Source organism: Lycium barbarum, chromosome 5, assembly GCF_019175385.1.
Source record: "Lycium barbarum isolate Lr01 chromosome 5, ASM1917538v2, whole genome shotgun sequence".
Lineage (NCBI taxonomy): Eukaryota > Viridiplantae > Streptophyta > Magnoliopsida > Solanales > Solanaceae > Lycium > Lycium barbarum.
The window spans coordinates 57211844-57235160 of record NC_083341.1 but is presented as its reverse complement, the minus strand read 5'-3'; the positions used below and the strand labels follow the sequence as shown (position 1 = coordinate 57235160).

The 23317-nt window shown below is 40.8% G+C and overlaps 1 long non-coding RNA gene across 1 annotated transcript in view; it reads left to right on the top strand.

Moving 5' to 3' along the window:
* Positions 1 to 5219: 5219 nt before the first annotated feature.
* The window catches only part of LOC132642484 (uncharacterized), a 31339-nt gene continuing 13241 nt past the window's right edge, over positions 5220 to 23317 (top strand). Inside the window, exons 1-2 of the long non-coding RNA XR_009583192.1 lie at positions 5220 to 5475; positions 5929 to 5996. This is a non-coding gene — a long non-coding RNA (uncharacterized LOC132642484). The remainder of the gene's footprint in view (positions 5476 to 5928; positions 5997 to 23317) is intronic.

Sequence of the window (23317 nt, the reverse complement as noted above, 5' to 3'; positions counted from 1 at the left end):
CCTGCAAAACAAATGACTAATTGAAATTGTGTGTGAACCCCTATGTGCATTCAACACTGGTTGGAACCTGTTGAGATTATGTAGGCTGTTGTTTTGATATTAAAAAAAAAAATGTAAAAAAGCCCATCTTGCGCTCTAATGTGTTACCTGTTTTGACCAGTATTCTCTTGGGATGTATGCTTCTTGAGCATACTTTCTTCTTCTTCTTCTGTTCCCTAATAGGCAGTTAATTTACTCATCTAGTGTGGTAGTTGACAGGAAACTATGTTTAATTAGTGAATCTTGCTCTGCTCAATGTTGTAACCAGTACAAACATTACACTCAAATGGCCTACTTTGTTTTCTCAGTTTGAGGCTGAGGTCCTGATTAAAAGAGTTATGGGTTGATATTTGATTGATCCTCTGTTAACAGAGTGTGTAGTTTAAAACATGATGTTTGTTTTGTCAAATAGAAATGTCCAGATCTCTGTCTATGTGCCATCACTGTAAAATCTTGATGTCAATTTGCACCTGTGTTTTGCTTGAATTCATGTGCACATGAATTGCACTTAATAAAGTTTATCAGACTGATGATGGTTTGGTTTGGTTAAATAAGTCGAGTAGACCATTTGTTTGCCTGATGGGTTTCCTACAAGGTTCCCTGCAAATCCATAAACCATTTATAATTGATTGTCTATTAGCTTAAGCTTGCATGATCTCATTCCATACAAAAGACAACAAATGTTCTTGATAAGATCAAAAGAGACTCTGAGTTCAATTCAAACATTTTGCATACATCTAACATATCTGACTGAGTTGTGTAGGAGTATTGAAGTTCATTACTGATAAAATGACAATTGCATACTAAATGATTACTCCCTGTTAGATTAACCTTGTTTCATTCACTATTGTTACTACAAAATCACCCGAATCAGTCAAGTGTACCTTTTCATCCATATACTTGTTTAAATCTGGATAAATTGTTGGCATTCTAGTGTTTCTATGGGAGGCTATACCTGCAAAACAGTTTGATTAGTATCAGTTTAAGTCATTAGCACCGATATGACGTTTATTTTACCTACTCTGTTGAAAAAGAAATAAGATTTCTTCATTCTAATCCTTTTATTTTATTTTGTTGCATGATCACCGCATATGAGTCCAAGAGACTCATTCTTCTTCCGCATTCGGCGTTGGGCTAAAAGCCCAACGAAATCTTCTCTGTCCAGCCCTCTGTCTACAGCAAAAAAAAAAAAACACTATTCTGGGCCAGGCCCAATTCCCAACAGCAGCAGCAGCAGCCCAGTGATAAAAGATTTGCTGGGCCGAAGCCCAGCAGTGGCCCAAATCCAAAGGAGACTGCTGGGCCGAAGCCCAACAGCAAACATCAGTCTCAAAATGGGCCGAGCTTATTTAAATTATATATTCCTCTATTTATTTTGTGCATTTAATTTGTATTGTATGATTAACTCTTTATTTTTTTTGTGTTATTTTCTTAATTTAGATGAATTAGTGGATTAACCTTAGCTATGGGTAGTTAACTTAAGAGAGAACTAACAATCAATTTCACAGATTATTCCCTTCTCTTCATGCTTTTTATTTGAAATAATTAATTTGCAAAAAATGACATGACCATATATTCTAAATTAAAGGATTCACATATTATTATCTTGAGAATTTTGAAACATCACTAACATGCAAATAGGAATTAAAGAATACTTTGAACTTCTAAAACGCAAAGTCAATCAATACATCATTGTTTAGTTTGTTTCAAATATTTGTTAAGGCATTACGCAAACCCGCGTTTTCTTTTGCTTATACATTTCATGCGAGTTTTTATTTTAATTAGCATCATTATTTAAAATCTTTGCAACATTTATAAGTTTATTTTTAAACGATATTTAAAGTTTCCTTTTATGCGAATTATTATATCCTCTACGAATTTCATTCTAAATAGCACTTTTATTTAAAACTTTAACAATATTTATAAATCTCATGGCATTTGAAGTCTCCTTTTATATAAATTATTATATTCTTTTCTATAGGTTTTATTAGCATTTTATTTCGGAGCCTTAGCAACGTTTATAAACTTTTATTTCAAATAGCATTCTAAAATCTCCCCTTTATGCGAATTACTAGTCTAGTTATTTTTTAAAACAACATTATTATTTGAAATATTTTTTTTTTTTAAAAATATATGACATTAAAAACCCTCTTTTGCATAAAAATTGTTATATTTTTACAAGTCTTATTTGCACAAAGCTGTTTTTCTTAAAATTTAAATATTATATCCAACATTGATTAATTAACCTTAGTTTGGTCGGATAACCGTAAGTTAACGGATTCTAAAGGATGCCTAACCCCTTCCCTTTAGGATAATATAGAGCCCTTACCTAGAATCACACTGGTTAAGCAGACTATTAATTGAGGTTTAGTTTTAACTTTGCCTTAGTTAATATTTAGGTGTCCTAATTCACCGTTAAATTAATTAGGTGGTGACTCCTAAAAAACAAAGCAATATAGGAATCACCAATACGTCATACTCCCTTAAATCCAATCCGGGTTAAAATGGGGTGTGACAGATGCACCTGCTGAATCAAACTGGGGTGCCGAAGTTGTGGGTTCGGCTGCCGTATCCGGTCTGGGATCCACCGAGCCCTTGGGCAAACCTGAAAATCAAAGACACAATGAATACGGGTAGTAGAAGATGCAGTGAACACGGGTAAGGGCAAAGTATTACCGTGGTTTTGGGCGACCCATCGGCCGCGTGACAGGTGGCCCCACGTCCGGTCGTCGTGGATATGTTGGCTAAGGAGTGTAGTGACCCATTCGCTCAGGTTCCGGACGACCGAAGGAATATATCCATTGGCTGATATAAATAAGGGAAACGGTGAGAAAATGGGATCAAAGTTTGACGAAACATACAAAAGCAATTACATAAGGATTCAGACTTACGCTTGTTGTTCCACTTCTCCGGGAAGGGCATGTAATTGGCCGGATTGATGTCCTCGGTCCTCACCCGGATATATCGCTCCAGCCAGCCCCTGTCTCTGTCTTCGTCCATTTTTGAGAAAAATAGATTCCGGCTACACTTGGAGAGTTTTATTCCGCCACCCCGGAACAGCCTCGGGGAGTATAAGCGTATCAGGTGGGCCAGCGTGAGATCCTTCCCAGCATTGTTGGCCAACAACCGGAGGCATGCTACGACCCTCCAAACGATCGGACCAATCTGTGCTAAGGTCACGTCGTAGGTCCGGCACATGTCCAGGATGACTGGATCTACCGGAGGGTCGAGCTTGAGAGTGAAGGGATAAGTATACACATACAAAAACCTTCCCGGTGGTCAGTGACTGATTCACTAGGCCCGGGGGAAAAAACCCTAACCGGACGGGTGTCCCACCCGCAGTCAGCCCGGACTATGTCGAGTTTCTCCTCAGTAATGGATGAGGGGTATCGCTTCACATCGTACCCCCTATCGGACACCGAAGAAGGTTTTTCCACCTCAAGATCTTTGTTGAAGTTGGGTTTGGCCGGTATAATGTCCGAGGCTGTAGGATCGAAGGTGCTCTTTGCTTTAGTCGGAGATGCAGGCTCGGTTCCTTGGGATGAAACCGAGGGAATATCATGGGAAGTGGTCTCAGACATTTTTAAAAATATGGAAAGAAGAAGTTGAGTGGATTCAGAAAGGGAGTTAGAAAAGAATAAGGGAACAGACGATTCAAGGAATGATACAGAGTAAGAAGCAGCGACGCTCGAGCAAGAGCAGTTAGCAAAGATGGTAACAAGGTTATTTATTTTTACGTGGTATAAGCGATGGATCAACATCAAACTTGCTATGGAGGATAACTATATATGGTGAAGATGAAGAAGTGCAGTAAAGAGTGAAAATGAAGAAGGAATGGATCGTAAAAATGTTAGAATGAAGAGGTGAAAAGGCCTTATATAGGCAAGGGCTGTGACGGTTACGATTCCCCAGCCAACCGGGGAGCGCTACGTGCCCCATAATCAATGAGGAATGACTTGAAATGACCTGCGTGCGGCGGTTGTCAGAGCGGACCATCCGGGATAAGACACGTGGCCGATGGCAGAAGAACGTGGCGCAACTGTTCCCGCCAAAAACGAAAAGATAACGACGGACGAAGGGAGTCACCGGTTTAGTGATTCATCCACTCCCCGTCACTCCGAAAAATCTACGATCCAGGAAGTGTGGGGACTATCTCTATACGATAAAAACCGGGTATATGTTAAACCGGTGAGACCAAAGGCCGAGGGAAGAAAGGGACAAGAACGCGCATGAAGGCTCCCGTTCTGAACCGGGGGAACGCTTAGACCGAAGCAAAGGAAGGGCATCTTTTGGTACGGTCCTTTCATGACCGGATTGTTCGAGGCCGTATGTTCGTTTGATCGTGGCCGGTGGTCCAGGAGATCCATTGCGCGGTTGCCACTCGTCGATGGCGTCCTGCTATGTTCAACTGCCAATCGTACGGATGTCAGATCGTACGGTCCACCTAACCCAACTCAGAGCTTTTTTCATTATTATTTTATTATTCATGTTATGTGAAGCCCATGGGGCACTACTATAAATAAGGGGCATTGCCCTCCTCTTAGGGGAGTTGGCTCCTTCTGATCAAGAATTCTTGTAATAGCAAAATATATAAAAAATCTCCCTCTCATACATCAGATTCGTTCCATATTGGGTGTGCTTGTTTCTTACGTTACTTAAACCAAATACGCTTGTGCATTAATAGATACACGAATCTACAACAAACTTTCGATCATCACTTGCTCCTTTATAGCACGTCCATATATTTCTTTTCTCTATCAAATAAGTTCAAGATATAACCGCATATCCTATACCTCAGCTATAATTTTAATTGATTATCCAAATCCGGGGTAAACACACACTAAATAAAGAAGTTTGAAATTAAACCACTTATGTTTTGCTGATGATATGCTAATCTTCAGTAAAGGAGAATTTGAATTAGTGGTGATGATTCTCAGAGGACTTAAAACTTTCTCAATGGCATCTGGGCTTACAAAAACTTTCTCAATGGCATCTGGGCTTACAACTCACTACAAAAAAGGTCTTAATTACGGTGGTGTATTGACAGCGGTTTTTAGAACCGCCACAATACGAAACATAATACGACGGTTTTTCAAATGCCGTATTAAATATTTTATTTGCGGCGGTTTTAACATGATTACGGCGGTTTGAACCGCCGCTATTTGTTTTTTTAAAAAAGTAAATCCCACAGCATATTAGAAGCTTCCACAACATATTCATATTATCTCTTTCCCCAAATCCCACAACATATCTCTCTTTCCGCAAATAATAGCAATTTCCCCACAATGAGAGAATTTAGTGTTCATATGCCTTCGATTTTGCTCTAATCAATCTCTGTTTTTCTACTTGCAAGCTAAACGTAAGCTCCAATCATCTCTATTTTATGGTAAATCAATCAATTTGCTGAAAGAGTGGGGAAATTGCTATTATTTTAAGGTAAATCTCTTTAATCTCCAATCATCACTCTCTTTTTCTATTTTTTCTTCTCAATCACAATTTTCCCCCAATTTTTCTCTCAATCGCTTTCAATTTTTCTCTTTCTTTTAGTTTTTGTTATTTTTCAGTTCAGTTGGTTTGATATTTGCCTAAATTTTGGCTGCTTTGGTTGGTATTTGGATTGCATGCAATTAATTTTTGTTGTTGTTCATTCTAATATTAACCTAAATATCATATTAACCTAATTTTAACATTTTTAGTTGTTGTTCATGTTAATATTAACCTAATTTTGACATTTTTAGTTGTTGTTCTCGCTAATATTAACGTAAATATCATATTAACCTTATTTTTACATGTTTAGTTGTTGTTCATGCTAATATTAACCTAATTTTGACATTTTTAGTTGTTGTTCATGCTAATATTAACCTAATTTGGCATTAAATCGTTTGATAGGTAGCCAAGGGATCAAAAACTGCCGGTGAAGCTATTGAGATCATATTGAAGTGATAAACTTAATCAAGGTATAAATTTGTTGCTCCGCTGTTATATTTTTCGTTGTTATATATTTAAAAATTAGAATAATTGCTTTCTTCTTAAAAATTTAAGTATGATTTGACCTTCCGTGGAAAGTTTGAAAGAAGGCGATTTTAAATGCCAATGCCTTGAAGTTGGTAAATATTTTCTGTTCAGAGGTCAAGTTGTGTATGTTAATGTTTAAATATTAAAACTTGTCTTGAAATTGACCTTTTCTAAGTATGCTCACTTCTGTCTGCTTATTTACTGGTTAAAATATCTTACATTCTTCTCTGTACTCTGATTTTGGATTTGAGAGTTTCAGTTGAGTATGAATTCTAGCTATTTGTGCATTGATTGATCATTGATCAATTTTTTTTGTGTTTGTTTAGTGTTATTTATGTAATTTGCTCGATTTTCACATGAATGAAATTGTTTGGTATCATTCTCATCCTTCTCTTTTCAATTTTGGATCAGAGTAAGTTTTTATTGAATGTGAATTCTAGTGATTTTCTACAATGGTCTAGGATTGTTTCCATTTATCGATTTTCGCATCAATCAAATAGGAACTCTATTAGTGCCTCTTTGTCTTTTCCTTGTATGAAGACAGTACACACTGGTCATACATATTGCTAACACATGATATTGTGGTATTGTGTAGATTCAGAGTTCAGGTAAATAATTACTATCATAAAGATGCTTGCTATTCTTATTTTTCATTTAGAAATTGTGATGTTACTTTAACTTCAAGTTGAATATTACGTCTTCCTTTCTAGCCATGCCAATCGATGAATCTTGGATTAACAAACCATAAAACACTCATGAATATGAAGATGGGCTAAAAAAGTTTTTGGATTTTGCTTTTGAGCATGGGTCTATTGGTGGGCGTGTAATTAAATGCCTGTGTTCGAGATGTGGTTTTAACAAGTGGCAAATAAGAGGTGTAGTTGAAGAGCACTCGAGTTTTAAGCCTTTTCCTAAAAAATATAGATTCGGGTATATGCATGGTGAAGATTCAAATGCGACTATGCCGAAAACATCTTAGAACACGCGTGTAATGAAAGATACTTTGCAGCCCCGGAGTCTAATGGAAACCATGATTAATGATGCATTTGGGTTAACTGGAACAATGTCAATAAGAACGATATGTCTAGTGAGCCTATAAATAGAGACGAAATATTTAATGAAGAGCGTATTGAAGGGCATAATGAAGATTATGCAAAGTTCTATGAGATGATCGAAGATGGCAAGCAACCATTATACGAAGGGTGTACGAAGTATTCCAAATTGTCCTATCTAATCAAATTGTATCACATAAAGTGTCTGTGCCGAATGACTAACAAAGCGATGAGTATGATATTAGATTTATTAAAAGATGCCTTTGAAGATGCCAAGATTCCTGCTTCCTATTATGAGGCCAAGAAAACCATCAACAAACTTGGTTTTAATTATACCAATATACATACTTGCCCAAATGATTGTATGTCAAATTTTGGGGAAGACAATGAAGGCTTGCAAGAATGCAAAAATTGCAAGACATCTAGGTGGAAGGATAATAAAAAGAAATAGCCTGCAAAAATTTTGCGCTACTTCCCACTAAAGCCGAAGTTGCAAAGATTGTTCATGTGCTCTAAAACTATCGAGTCCATGAGATGACATTCTTTAGAGGGTAACTAAGATGGATTGATGAGGCATCCCAGGGATTCTCAGGCTTGGAAAACATTTGATTTACTTCATCCTGAATTTGCAATAGATCCTCGGAATGTACAACTAGGCCTAGCTAGTGAATGTTTTAATTCTTTTGGAGAAATCAACAAATTATAGTATTTGGCCGGTGGTTCTCATTCCATACAACTGTCCTCCTTGGGAGTGCACGAAACAAACTTCTTTCATTCCAGGAAAAAAAATGCCAGGCAATGACATAGACGTGTACTTAGAACCTCTTATCCAAGAGTTGAGGGAATTGTGGTACGATGGAGTGTAAACATTAGATTCTTCAAGGAATGAAATATTTTAAAATGCGAGCAGCTTTGATTGGGACAATTAGCGATTTTCCTAGGCTTGGTAGCTTATCTGGATGGAACACACACACTCAGTTTGCTTGCCCGATGTGTAACTTTGCTACAGCCTCTTACAGGTTGAAGCATAGTAGAAAGTGGTGTTTCATGGGTCATCATCGTTTTTTTTGAAAGAGGCAATCGGTTTAGATTGCAACGTGTTCGTTTTAATGGGAAAATCGATCAACAGGAGCCACCGATTACATTATCAGGGTCAGACATCTTGAAACAAATGGAGGGCATTAATAAATTTTGGAAAAGTACCCGAGTCAAATGATTAAGGTAAAAGAACTCGAGTAAAAAATGTTGTTGAAGATGGACCGAGACAGTGGAGAAAGAGAAGTATATTTTTTTATCTTCCTTTTTGGGAATCTAACTTGTTGCGTCATAATCTAGACATTATGCACATTGAGAAGAATGTGTGTTAGAATGTGATATACACTTTGCTCAATGATTCTGAAAAATCCAAAGACAATTCTAAAGCTAGGAAGGATCTTAGAGAAATGGGTATAAGGAAAGAACTCTGGCAAGATGAGAATGGAAATTATCGTCCATCTTTGTTTTGTTATTGATACACTTCAAGTAATAAAAATGGTTAGACTGAAGGTTAAGGATGTTCATAACTTGGACGATGGATTGCGTATAATTGTGGAGTTTGATGAGTATGCATCAGCTATTGGAAAATCAGCTGATTTAATTGCCCAAGTCTTGGGGGACCTTGCTGCAAATCCTCTGTACTTCCCTATCGCCTTTGACAAATGGCCAGCCATGCCTAAGTCTTTTCTGGATCGTGTTATTAATGAAATTGTAATGGTACTTGTCTTTTATTTTATTTAGTTTGCATATTTTAGTTATTTATGTAAAACTGCAATAAAAATGTATTTTATTTTTGTGCAGCCTCGATTTCTCTTTAGGATTGATCAAGAAGAGGCAAAAATATGGATCAAGAATAATCTTAGCCAAAAGTGGAGGGATGTTACACCTTAGAAAATTTTCCGTTGATGCACAGTGAATAGACTAACGAAGAGCACGAAGTATATGGTATTTCAATAAGGAAAGACATGTGATGACCCTAATTAAGATTTCAAAGACATTCGAGGTAGAGGGAGAAAGTTTGCCAAGAGAAGGCAAGGCATACGATATGTATCGGAAAGGATTTACGAGTAACAAGTTAATGATTCTTTGGAGAAGAGTTATAACGTCCCTTAGATCGTTAATGAGGTGATAAACAAGTGTCAAGAAGGTTCCATAAGGATTGGAGATCAAACGAGTCGACGAGAATGAGTTCAGAAGGATTGGGCATTATACGGCCAACAATACTGGTCGTATGTTTGGCCGTATAATCATCCCGGAATAGCACCCCTCACTGGACCAAATATACGACCAAACATACGGTCAGTATAATTTATACGAACCGTATGTTGGTCCGTGAAATCCAAGCGGGACAGATTTTGTATTATTAATAAAGGGTCCAAGTTTATTTTATTTCATTTCCCCTTCACTCCCCTTCTCTCTAGAACATTTCTCTACACTTCTCCCACAAGAATTGAAGGGATATTAGTGAACAACTTCATCAAACCAAGAGAATCAAGTGTAAGAAACCTATTAAAGTTCATCCAAGACAAGGAATCCAAGTGAAGGTGGAACTAGGGTTTTGCTCAAGTGAAGTGTTTCCACCCAAGGTTCATTCCTACACCATCTAAGGTACGTTTTATGGTATTTTCATATTGTTTAAGGTATTGAGAAGTTGAAACACTTGGATTGTAGAAGGATATAGAAAATGGGTCATGAATGTGGGAATAGTGTCATTTTTGAGTAATAGCTTGGATTGAGTCATGATTCTTGATGTGTTGTGATTATGGTTATGTTATAAATGATGATAAGAATACGGGATAGACATTGTATATGAATGAATGTAATCGTGTGCTATGACCATGGATATGGATGATTAGAAGTGAATTGAGAAGTAGGGATAATGTATGTGAATAAAGGGTATTGTTATGATATTGTGAATGTTATTATTGATGATTGGGAGTTGATATATGATATGGAGGAAGTCGTATAAATAAAGGATATGCTGTCCAATTTTCTCTAGCTTTACTCATGTATGCTAAGCTATCGATTTTCTAATGATAGTATAACTCTAATGAAGGTAGAAATGTGAGCACTGAAGGAGAACGTGCAAGTGATAGAATAGTTGAACGGAAAGGTATGTAAGGCTAACCCTTCTTTCATAAGGCATGGTTCTTTGACCAAATATCTAATCTTCTATGAGCTTATGATGTCCTCCAAATGATGCTACCTGCAAAAGCCTCATGATTCTTGATATGTTATGATTGTACTAAATTCCTTATATGATGAGTATTCCTCTAAGGATAGACGTAATGAACGACGATAGTAATGATGATAAAGATGCTTATGAGCTTTTATGTCTATGCGTCTATGTATGACTATTATGAAACCCCGAGATTATATGGCCGGGTAGAATATATATATATATATATATATATATACTACTGCAGTTGGGTACGGATAACCCTGAGCCTTGATAGGGCCAGGTATGTATACTCACCGAGCCTTGCCATGGCTGGGTATGCGAAACACCGAACCTTCATGGTCGGGTATGCTATGTACATGATATGGATATGTATACGATATAAATATGAGTGTAGATACAAATATGCTATGAATACGAAAATGGATACGAATGTAAATGAGTACGGATATGGATGTATGTACACAATCACGCATTGAAAATGGAAAGTCCCTATGAAAAGCAAGTAAGTGTTTATGACGATGATACTACTATCTCCCATCCTATGCTATTTCTTATGTTGTCTATTATGCTTTCATAATGATGTTGATCATGCTTTACATACTCAGTACATTCTTCGTACTGACATCCTTTTGTTTGTGGACGCTGCGTCATTCCAGCAGGTGGTCAGGGAGACAACCTTGATCCATAGTTTTATTACTTAGGGACTACATAGCGAGCTCCATTTCATTCGCAGCTACAACTTTTGGTATTTATTCTTTTGTGTGCATATTTATGGGCATAGCGGGGTCCTGTCCCGCCTATATGATATGACATACTCTCTTTAGAGGCTCGTAGACATGTGTATATGGGTAGATGTGTTTGGCCTTGTCGGCCTATATTTTGGATATCATTTTGTTAGCCTCGTCGGCTTTTGTACATTGTTGTGGGCATAGTTGTGATGATGATATAAATGTATTGTTGCCCAATGGAAATAGTATGAATGAGGAATAAAAGTATGATTTAGCTATGTGGCTCACCTAGATGTAAATGTGAAAGTATGATAAGAGGTGCCCGGGTGGGTTAGTACCGGGTGCCCGTTGCGGCCCTCCGGTCGGGTCGTGACAAAAGTGGTATCAGAACAGTTCTGTCCTAGGGTGTGTCTATGACCCGTATCCAGTAGAGTCTTGGTTATGGGTGTGTTGTGCGCCACACTTATAAACAAGAGGCTACAGGCATTTTAGGAGTGAATGACCTTCTTTCTTCATAAGATTGTGCGATAAAGCTATGATATAAGAACTTCCTTCTTCTTAACCGTGTGTTACGATTTCAGAAATGCCTGTAAAGAGAAAGGCTACGGCAGCCCAAAAAGGCAAGACAATGGCAAAAAAACGGGCTGAAAGAGCACCGCCAACGGTTGTAGAGGAAAGTGAGTCCCAGAATGCGGCTCAATCTCAGTCCTCCCATTCAGTGCCTATCTTTGAGGAGCGTGAGGGAGCCTCAGCCCCAGCTCCAGCACCTCCAGCTCCTCCACTGGATGCTTCAGGCCAAGATGTGAAAGAGGCCATTCATTTGCTTACTCAATTGGTTGCCGCCCAGACTCAGCGGCAAAGTACAGGGCAAGGTGATATGGCTGTTAGTGCAAGGGCCCGTGATTTTATTAGCTTGAACCCTCCGGAATTCTTTGGATCAAAGCCGGATGAGGACCCTCAGAATTTTATTGATGGAATGTTGAGGACACTTCGGTTGATACATGCTTCGGACAACGAATCGGTGGAGTTAGAATCCTATAGATTGAGGGATGTTGCAGTTCATTGGTACACGGTTTGGATGGCTTCACAAGGAGCCAATGCACCTCCCCCGATAGGGCAAGAATTTGTAGATGCCTTCCTTTGACATTACTTGCCTCCAGATGTTCGGCGAGCTAGAGCCAATAAGTTTTTGAATTTGAGGCGAGGAAGTATGAGTGCTCTAGAGTATAGTCTCCACTTCAATTCTTTGGCTAGGTATGCTTCAGCCATAGTAGCGGATATGGGTGACCGAGTGCACCGATTTGTGAAAGGTGTAGGGCCATATTTGATGGATAGGTGCTTGACTGCATCCCTTCAGGACAACATGGATATTTCACGCATTTAGGCCCATGCCTAGAATTTAGATGAAAGCCAACAACAACAAAGAAGTGAGCGTGAGCATGATAGAGGGTATAACAAGAGGGCTAGATCTTCGGGTCCGATGAGTGAGTATAGGGGCGGGCACAAACACCAGTTTTCTAGGCACTCAGGCCATTTTATGACTAGTGCGCCTCCACGGTTTTCAGGACAGAGATTTGATAGATCTACTCATTCCGAGCTGAGTCAGAGCTTGTCGGGATCTCAGTTCAGGGGTGATTCGGGTCAGGCGAGGCCACCCGTGCCACGATGTTCCTAGTGTGGGAAGTTACATTGGGGTCAGTGCCGATTGGGTTCAAAGGTTTGCTATTCATGTTGTTATATCCCGTATTTTATATGTTCGGATATTTCAAGGTAGTCGTGGCAAAGCTAAGGGAATGAGCATCTCCCAAAATTATTTTAATGTACAAGTTGGTTATGAATATTAGTAGTATGGAAATATCGGGAAAGGTTAAGGGTAAAAAGAGGAATTCGCAAAATGGTTCATGGAAATAATGCGGAAGAACAGGGGCAAAACGGGAATTTCACACAAGGATCAGAGATAAAGATTATATTATCTGAGTATGAGAATGTATATACACGGCATTTGGAGAGCGTAGGAAGTAAATCGGTTAACGTGATCACTCGATGATAGCCCTCGTACCCATAAGCCAAGGTGGGGCCCACTCATCGGGACTTTATAAAAGACATATAAGAGATATATGAGTAGTACATGTGAAGTTGAGCAAGTCCTAAGAAGGACCCATAAGCCAAAAATGAGTGTAAGCCCTCCAAAAGGACGATTTAAGAAAACGTTTCCGGATGACCTGACTTGGAGGGGCAAAAACGGCATTATACGTTTGGAATTTGGGAAAACCCCCAGAAATAAAAGTTGTAGATAATTGAATTAGCTTTCCAACGGTAGGTTGTGGACCCTCACACGATGTCGGAATCATAAGTTATGGCCATTTTAAGAGAGATACCTTAAACTGCCAAAAAAATAATAAAGAGAACCGCGGGCCCCACGTGGGGAGGTCGGTGAAACCGACTTAGGGGTGCTATAAATACCCCATAAATCCCATTTTTTCAGCAATATTAGTATTCCAAAAGTCCTAGAAGCCTCTCAAAATTTCTCCCAAATATTATAGTTTGAAAAATCAAGAATTTAACAAGATTTCGCCAAACTAGTCCGTGAAAGGTGATTGTTCTTCCTTCTACTCAAGTGTGGCGTTGAAGAAAATTTATGTGGCTGAGTTTCTTCAAGTATAAGGTATTTTATTCATCCCATATCTTGTGTTGAGTTTATTTTAAGGTCTAGCAAGCTTTAAAAACGAAAATAGTTATGGAGAAGGGTCATAAAGTGTTGTGTTGAAGCTATTGTGTTTATGGGCTGATTTGGTATGACAAGGAAAGAGTTGATTTTACTTAGTGTTCTAGTTGTGGTTGTTGTAAAATTTATGGTAAAGAATGAAGGTTTAATGACGTATGTTGAAGTTGTAATGGTTGCGGGCTGTTTTGAAAATTAATATGACTTTAACAAAGACTCTTATGAAAATGATGTTGTTAATGGGTGAAAGGTATGGTTATTGTTGAAATGTAAAGGGATGGATGAAAATGCGTGAAAATATGTAAGAAGTGGTTATGGTCAAATAATAGACGTTTTGGTAAGTTAATGTAAATTGATGTCATTTGACATTCTAGTAGTCGTCGTTACGGATTATGCGATGAAGAATGAAGGTTGTTGTCGAAGTTAGCATACATGAATGATGATGATATGCATGGTTGTTGTTGAATTGGAAGGTTTTGGGAAAAGTAATATGTTGATTAAGTCGTTGAAAGATTATGTGAATTGAATTGAATTGAATTGAATTGAATCGGATTGAAATGAATATTGAAATGTGGCTAGAAAAATTGTTGGTATCGTTGTTGGTTTGGCCGAGTTCCATTCTCGGATTGTCGTTGCTAAATTTGGCCGAGTTAGAATCTCGGGGGTGGTGTATTTACAGGGGAAATGCTGCCGAAATTCCGGCAGAATATAAATGAATGTGCTTGAAAGGTTAAGGCAAGTATATGACAAAAGATCTAATGAATGTGTGAACTCCTTTGAATGTAGATTAACAAGTTGGACGAATAAGCGTAGCTAGTAAGGCGCGACGCAGGTAGGTTAAGGCTAAGCCCTTTCTTTCTATGACATGAATCCTATGATGTAGTCTTATAAATGTTCCCCATAACGTCCTTGTTTTCAAAAGCTAGAAGTTATGAATTCAAAACATGATTTCCTTTCCAAAAGTTATAAATGTTTTCCAAAATATATATTTTTCTCCAAAATCCAAGTTTTACGATTTTGAAAGTTTTTATAACTAAAACAATGTCTACGAAGTTGTGATGACAATAATGAAGCCAAACATGAGAAAGTGTCTATGACGAATATGCCAAGGATATGTTCTTACCATGAATACGACGATATGAAATGTTAAGCTACTTTTGGATAATGACTACTTTGAAGGTTTTAAAGTATATGAAGTAATATGTTATGATCCTGTTTTATGTTTTCCCGAGATAATGTTCTTCATTGATAGTCTCGCCTTATAATTGTTCCTTCAAGGCGTGACATGACGACCATGATGATTCCATAATACAATCGGAGGTTACCGACCTTACGTCACTCCGATAGACACATGACTTTCCTTGGGCTCTCATGCATGCTATATATATATATGGGAGGGGGGAAGGGATACATGTATATGAGGATATGGGGAAGGGACACATGTTTCATCGCCACCTGGTCAGCTGGTTTTATCATCCCGGACGCGGGATGCCCGGACGCGGGATATATGGGCGAGCCGACATATTTCGGCGCAATGTGGGCGAGCCGACTTGTTCGGTGCTATGATATGATAGGACCCGATAAGCATGCATGGTTTCCGCCCTAAGTGGCATTCATATGTACATGTATCTCAATCAGCCTATGATACACTATATGACTCCCTATGATATAATATGATATGACATGATATGATATGATACGACATGATATGCTATGATATGACATGATATGATACGATATGACATGATATGACATGATATGATATGACACGACATGATATGTTCCATACGAGATGCCATATGATTCCTTTGTGATTATCTCCACTGGTACCTCTCCTTGTATTGTCGTTCATGCCTTACATACTCAGTACATTGCTCGTACTGACCCCTCTTCTTCGGGGGCTGCGTTTCATGCCACGCAGGTACACCCAGATGAGCCGAAGCCATTATAGAAGATGTTCCTGCGAAGTTGGCGAGCTCCACTTGGCCCTGGAGTGTAGCCGAATCAGCGTGCTATACTATGATGTTTTGTTCTATGTTAGAGACTTTGCAGACAGAGTCGTGGGTATAGAGTGTCAGCTTTGTAGACGGCTTCGCCCGTCGATATGTTATTATGTTTCACGTCACGGGTCCTATATGATAATAGACTTTACTTATAAAAAGAAAAAAAAATATTGAGAGCTTACTATGTGTTTTATTCTGAATTGATTCCAGAGTTTATATATGTAATAAGAGTCAGCGGGTTCGCTCGGCTCCAAGTATGGGGTCGGGTGCCCATCACACCCTAGTAAGGTCGGGGTGTGACACATGTGGTCGGCCAGGCCATATTATGCGTGATTGCCCCTCAGTTGGTGGTAAAGGTAGGACCCAGCCTTCGGGGTCGGTAGCCGGATCTTCGTCATCTATACGCCCTATGAGGCCAGGTTCACATGCGCCAGTCGGCCATATTAGAGGCAGAGGGAGAGTCCCCAGTTCTAGCTGTCCTCAGCACCGTATTTATGCTTTGGCTGGACGCCAAGATCTTGAGTCTTCTTCTGATGTGTCACAGGTATATTATCAGTATTTCATCATAATGTATATTCTTTGATAGATCCGGGCTCCACATTGTCATATGTTACTCCGTATATTGCGGGTCGGTTTAGAGTCAAACCGGAGTCGATCAAACGTTTTAAGGTATCTACACCCGTTGGTGAATCGGTAATAGCTAGCCGAGTATATAGAAACTGCATAGTTGTGATTTGTGACCGTCGTACTGTGATTGACTTGCATGAGTTAGAAAATGGTGGATTTTGATGTTATTATGGGCATGGATTGGTTGGCTTCTTGCTATGCCAATGTTGATTGTAGAATGAAAATGGTTCGTTTCCAATTTCCTGGAGAACCAGTTTTAGAATTGAAAGGGAATACTGCATCACCAAAAGGTAGGTTTATTTCTTATCTTAAAGCAAGGAAAATGATCACAAAAGGTTGCATTTATCATCTAGTGCGGGTTCAAGATGTAGAAGCTGAACCGCCAACTCTTCAGTCAGTCCTCATGGTGAATGAATTTCTAGATGTGTTTCCGGAATAGCTACCAGGCCTCCCTCCCAAGCGGGAGATTGATTTTGCTATTGATGTGTTGCCAGACAGCAAGCATATATCTATTCCACCTTATAGAATGGCCCCCGCAGAATTGAAAGAGTTGAAGGAGCAATTGAAAGACTTGCTTGAGAAAGGCTTTATTAGGCCTAGTTCGTCCCTGTGGGGAGCACCCGTATTGTTTTTCCGAAAGAAGGATGGCTCCTTGCGAATGTACATTGACTATCGGCAATTGAATAAGGTGACTATCCGAGGATTGATGACTTATCTGATCAATTACAAGGTGCCAAATGGTTTTCAAAGATAGATTTGAGGTCCAGGTATTATCAGGTGAGAGTTAGGGAGAAAGATATCCCTAAGACAGCCTTCAGAACAAGATATGACCATTTTGAGTTCCGGGTAATGTCATTTGGGCTAACTAATGCACCGGCAATATTTATGGATTTGATGAACAATGTGTTCAGGCCCTTCCTAGATCTATTTGTGATTGTATTCATCGATGACATCTTGGTGTATTCTAGATCCGAGGCAGAACACGCGGATCATTTGCATGCGGTCCTTAGAGTTCTTCAAACTCGAGAGTTGTTTGCAAAATTTTTTAAGTGTGAGTTTTGGTTGAACTCAGTGGAATTTCTGGGGCACATTGTTTCAGTCGATGGTATTCGGGTAGATAGCCAAAAGATTGTGGCCCTGAAGACTTGGCCAAGGCCCACAACTCCTATGGAGGTTCGTAGCTTTCTGGGCTTAGCAGGTTATTACAAGAGATTTGTTGAAGGTTTTTCTTCTATTTCTGCACCACTCACAAAGCTGACCAAGAAATCAGCAAAGTTTCAATGGACAGATGCTTGTGAACGTAGTTTTCAAGAGCTAAAAGATAGATTAACTTCTGCCCCAGTCCTGACACTTCCAGGGGGATTGGAAGGTTATGTTGTTTATTGCGATGCTTCAGGCATTGGGCTAGGTTGTGTGTTGATGCAACATGGTAAGGTGATTGCATATGCTTCAAGGCAATTACGGAAACATGAGAAAAATTATCCAACCCATGATCTAGAATTGGCTGCAGTGATTCATGCGTTAAAGATGTGGAGACATTATTTATATGGTGTCCATGTGGTTATACAGATTATAAGAGCCTTCAGTATATCTTCAAGCAAAAATAGTTGAATTTACGGCAACGACAATGGTTGGAATTGCTAAAAGATTATGATGTTGATATCCTATATCACCCCGGAAAGGCAAATATTGTGGCTAATGCTCTTAGCCGTAGATCCATGGGAACTTTGTGTGATGTACGACCAGAGAAAAGAGAAACGGCTCGTGAGCTCCAGCAGTGTTATGTCCCGTGTTTTCGTACAATTGGAAATCGAGAAATAACTATGACTCGGGTGTTAGAAGGACATAAATTAATTTTTGAGAATATGACTATGTTGGTTGTGTAATCTTTAATGCTAAGACCTCGGGGAGGGCCGAGGATAAATTTGGAATTTCGGAAATTAGTTTCGGGAATTACAAAACGGGACTTTTTAAGCATTGGGCCAAGAAACCAAAAATGCTATTGAGGCCCAACCATGGAAGAGGGGATCCGGCCATGTCATTGGCCCAAACCCATTTTTAAAAGGGTCATGTGCTATGCACATGACCCCTAAATAGATATATATGAGAGTACACTTAGTTGTATTCACAAAAACAAAATCATAAGTCAAGAACACCCAAAAGGGCATTCGGCCGAACCACTTAGGAGAAAGAAAAGAAAATTCCCAAGTTTGATTAGTGACCAAAAATCCAAAGTTTTCACATATTTGTGAAGTACTCAAGACGCTCTCCGAAGTGGTATAATTAGTTTAGCACGGGGACGACGTTTTCGACAAGTCGGGGTTTCAAGAAAAGGTATGAATTCTTACCCTTTTATGTTATAGAATTGCTATGAATGTGTTAAGGATTGGAAGTAGACGAGAATCCCGTAATTTAGACGTAAATAGAAAGTCGTGGGTGTGTGTTTGTAGTGTGTTTGGCCGTGAGCCATAGATAGGGAAATTGGTGTGAATTAATCTTGTTTAAGTTGGTAGAATGTGTTGTTGTGGCCCTTATATCGTAAATGATTAATTGGTGAATGAAATTGGCATTGAAAAATGATTTTTGAATATTATCGGAAAGCGTATACCTTCGGTATCTTTATGTATATCAATGTATATCTTGGGTGTTATAGACTTTAGATATGAATCTATATCGATGTTGATGAATTCGGAATGAAACGACGTGAGTTAGAATGTTCGTAGTACATTTTAGATGTTTTGAAGAATTTGGGAAAATAATGGATTTCTATGCAATTTCGTGTATGGCATGGTTTGTAATTAGAATGGGATTATACAAGTTTGAATGTGGGAATGCATACCATTATGTAGATATAGAATTGGAGTTGTGAAGGTTTGAATGAAAAGTTGCCAACTTAAGAAATCATGTAAAACTTTGAAACTAGAATGGTGTTATTGTTGTTTGTTTTGGTTGTTGATATGTGGGCTGTTGTAGTGGATGAAATAGGAGCCGAGCTACGCCTCGGGGATGTTAGATTTATAGGGGAAGTGCTGCCGAAATTTCGGTAGGCAATTATGAAGTTAAAGGCATTTATAAACCTAAGGATCTCATTTGGTAACTTTGACCATTTGCAGATTTTTGACGAAACGGGACGGAACTTTTGGAGGAGCGTACGACATCTGAGAGGTATGTAAAGCTTCCCAATTCTTTATTAGGCATATCTTAGGGTGTTAGTTGAATATGTGACCTTCCGGAGCATTTCTGCTCCTCGAAACCCGATCCACAGAAAAGTTACTATTCATTCAATTCTATTGAAGCTTAAAGGCTCCAATTTGGCTAGAATGCCACTATTCGTCCGAAACCTATCGAATTGTGGTCGGGTAACCTAGGAATGATAATGTATAACCTTTGGCATATAAATGCTCGTAGAAACATGTTCGCCACCTCACTTCGACTCGAGGTGGGCCCGCTACCCCAAAATGCCCGATTTGCCCTTCGGGCCACCTTTGATAATAAATTTGTACATATTACTTCGGATCTTTGGAACATCCTCCTACGGGGTAGGTTTGGGCAATCCGATACGCTAACCTACGTTTTGAATTATATGGACCATTTTGGAAACGTCTTGCGAAATGAAACTTTATGTCGACTAAGTATTCGACTATTTTGTAATATGGTGTCATTTATGAATTTACTTTGTTTTGAAACACTATTTTGAAAGACGATTTGCATTTGTTTGCTCACGACTCCGTTCGTGCCTTATTATGACTTCGTTCGCCGGTTCCCGGGCCGGTTTTGATTCGTGCGCCTTATGATAATTCGGCAGTATGCTGTGTTACGGTTCCCAAGGCTTCGCCATAGGGCCGGGTTCCGTTTGGAGTTATGCTGTGATATGGCTCGGGATGCGATACGCTCACCGATGATTATGATTTTGTTCAGGGATGTACGGAGATTTGAAACCTTCTGGTGTTATGCTGTGTGTGGCGCCAGCGTCGGAGTGGCGACCACGTTCTTAAACGTTTGCATGATTTTACTTGCATTATATATATATGTATATGATTTCGATACAGACTTTGACATCTGATTTGCTTTCGATTTTGATTCATATTTCTGTACTCCGTGCTTTACATACTCAGTACATATCCCGTACTGACCCCCTCTCTCCGGGGGCTGCGTTTTATGCCCGCAGGTACAGATCTTGGTGATCCTCCGCAGTAGGCTCCACTTTTTGCTTCCTCGGAGTACTCTTATTCGATTCGGAGTCCACTTCTGGTATAGACATATGTTGCTGTATATATTTTGTATATTTGGCTGTGCGGGTACGGCGGGGCCCTGTCCCGCCATATGATTCTGTCGGTCTGATAGAGGTCTGTGGACAGGGTTGTGGGTTATGGTCCTTAGGTTCGGTTATGTGAACAGGTCGTTGTGTGATTCTCATATACTGAGGCGGCCAGTCCGCATGTTTTGATTAGGCGATTCTATACGCCGAGGCGGCCAGTCCGCGTTTGATATATGTATATATATATTGTCCTGTTAGCCCTGAGTGGCTTTTGTTGGTATTTTCTGCGTGCAGGATATACTGGGTAGTCCGTAAATCAGAGGAAACTCTGCCGAAATTTTTCCTGGAAATGGTCCAAGTCTGTTTATGTAGCCTTACTGGCTTTGGCTAATCGTTTGTATGTAACTGGAACATGTAACCAGGTCTGGGTGCCCAAGTAGGGCGCCAGTCGCGGCCCACGGGGCTGGGTCGTGACAAAAGTGGTATCAGAGCGGTTTGTCCTCGGAATGTCTACAGGCCGTGTCTCGTAGAGTCTTGTTTATCGATGTGTTGTGCACCACATCTATAAACGGGAAACTACAGGGCATTTAGGATGTTACTTTCTTTGTAATCTTAGATCGTGCGATAGAGCTGAGCTATTAGGATGATTTTGATCTGACTCGCCTTCGTGTTTGCAGTGATGCCTCCGAAGAAGGCAACGGCAGCCCAGAAGGGCAAGGCGAGGATTGGGGAGACTAGCCAGGCACAGCGAGCTACCCGGGCTCGTGTATATGATTTGCCTGAGGATGTGCCACAGTCTGAGGGGTCTGCTACACCCCCACCAGTACAGCCTGGAGTAGGACCTTCAGCAGCTCCAGAGGTCCGTGTACCCGCACCTGAGACTCCAGCTCCTCAGCCAGGGGCGGAGGATCGGACCTTGAGGGAGGCTGTACAGTTGCTGACTACGTTGGTAGCAGGGCAGGCTCGCAGACGCGGGCGGAGGGACGATGATGACGATGACAGGCGGGACAGCCTGAGAGTTCGGGAGTTTCTGCTATGTGGCCCTCCAGAGTTCTTCGGGTCTAAGCCCGATGAGGACCCCCATGACTTTATTCGGGGGATGCGACGCTCGCTGGATTTGGTCAGGGCTTCTGAGACCGAGTCAGTTGAGCTGGCTTCACACAGGCTCCGAGATGTGGCTACTCATTGGTATGAGACTTGGGAGCTGTCTAGGGGAGAGGGTGCCCCTCCAGCCACTTGGGATCAGTTTGTGACAGCATTCACCCGCCACTTTTTGCCACCAGAGTTACGGCGGGCACGAGCTGATCGATTTCTACGCCTGCAGCAGAGGGGTCGGAGTGTTCGAGAGTATAGTCTTGAGTTTGATTCTCTGGCCCGATATGCACCGGCCGTGGTAGCAGACATGTCCGATCGGATGCACCGCTATGTTATGGGATTGGACCGGTATTTGGTAGACAGCTGTATGGCCGTGTCACTGCAGACAGACATGGATATTTCCCGGCTTCAGGCCTATGCGATGGGTATGGAGGACCGTCGCAGATCTGATCCTGCTGGCAGAGATAGAGACAGGAGGCCGCCCAAGAGGGCTAGATCCGCGGGTTATTCAGGGGATTCTCGAGGCGGACAGCCTCAGCAGCAGCAGCCGTCTGACAGATATCTTCCTTCTTCCGGCCGGGGTACTCAGTCAGGCAGCCGGAGATTCGACAGTACGGGACCGTCTGGGGCCGGTCAGAGCTCCAGAGTGGCAGGTTCGCAGGTATCCAGGGGTCCCAGTCAGGCCAGACCACCTAGACCCCGTTGTCCACATTGCGGGAAGTCTCATCCCGGGGAGTGTTACCGAGCGACGGGAGCTTGTTTTACTTGTGGTGGTCAGGGCCACTTTATGAGAGACTGCCCATTGGCCAGTGGTTCGGGTGATGCGGCTCAGCAGACAGGGTCAGCCGCCGGTTCTTCCTCTGTTCCATCTGTTGCACGCCCTGGAGGGCGGGGTATTCCAGCACCGGCAGGGCGCGGTCGAGGCCGCGGTGGCGCTTCAGGTTCTAGCGGTCCCTCGAACCGCATATATGCTTTGGCCAGCCGCCAGGATCAGGAGGCTTCGCCAAACGTTGTCACAGGTACATTACTGGTTTTCTCCAGATCTGTATATGCTTTGATTGACCCTGGCTCTACTTTATCATATATTTCCCCGCTCGTTGCTAGTAAGATTGGGATCGTGTCTGAGCCTATAGAGCCTTTCGAGGTAGCTACGCCAGTTGGGGATTTTATTGTAGCGAGGCAGGTCTATAGGGATTGTTCTGTGACCATTTATGATCGTAGCACTAAGGCTGATTTGGTAGAATTAGACATGTTCGAGTTTGACGTCATTATGGGTATGGACTGGTTGTCTTCCTGCTATGCTAATGTCGACTGCCAACAAAAGGTGGTCCGTTTTCAGTTTCCAGGAGAACCAGTCATAGAGTGGCTCGGATCTACTGCATCGCCGAGGGGTAAGTTTATTTCATACCTCAAGGCTAAGAAGATGATCCAGAAGGGTTATATCTATCATTTGGTTCGTGTGCACGATACTGCAGCGGAGGTACCTACCTTTCAGTCTGTCCCGGTCGTCAGTGAGTTTCCAGATGTTTTTCCTGACGAGCTTCCTGGCCTTCCGCCGGAG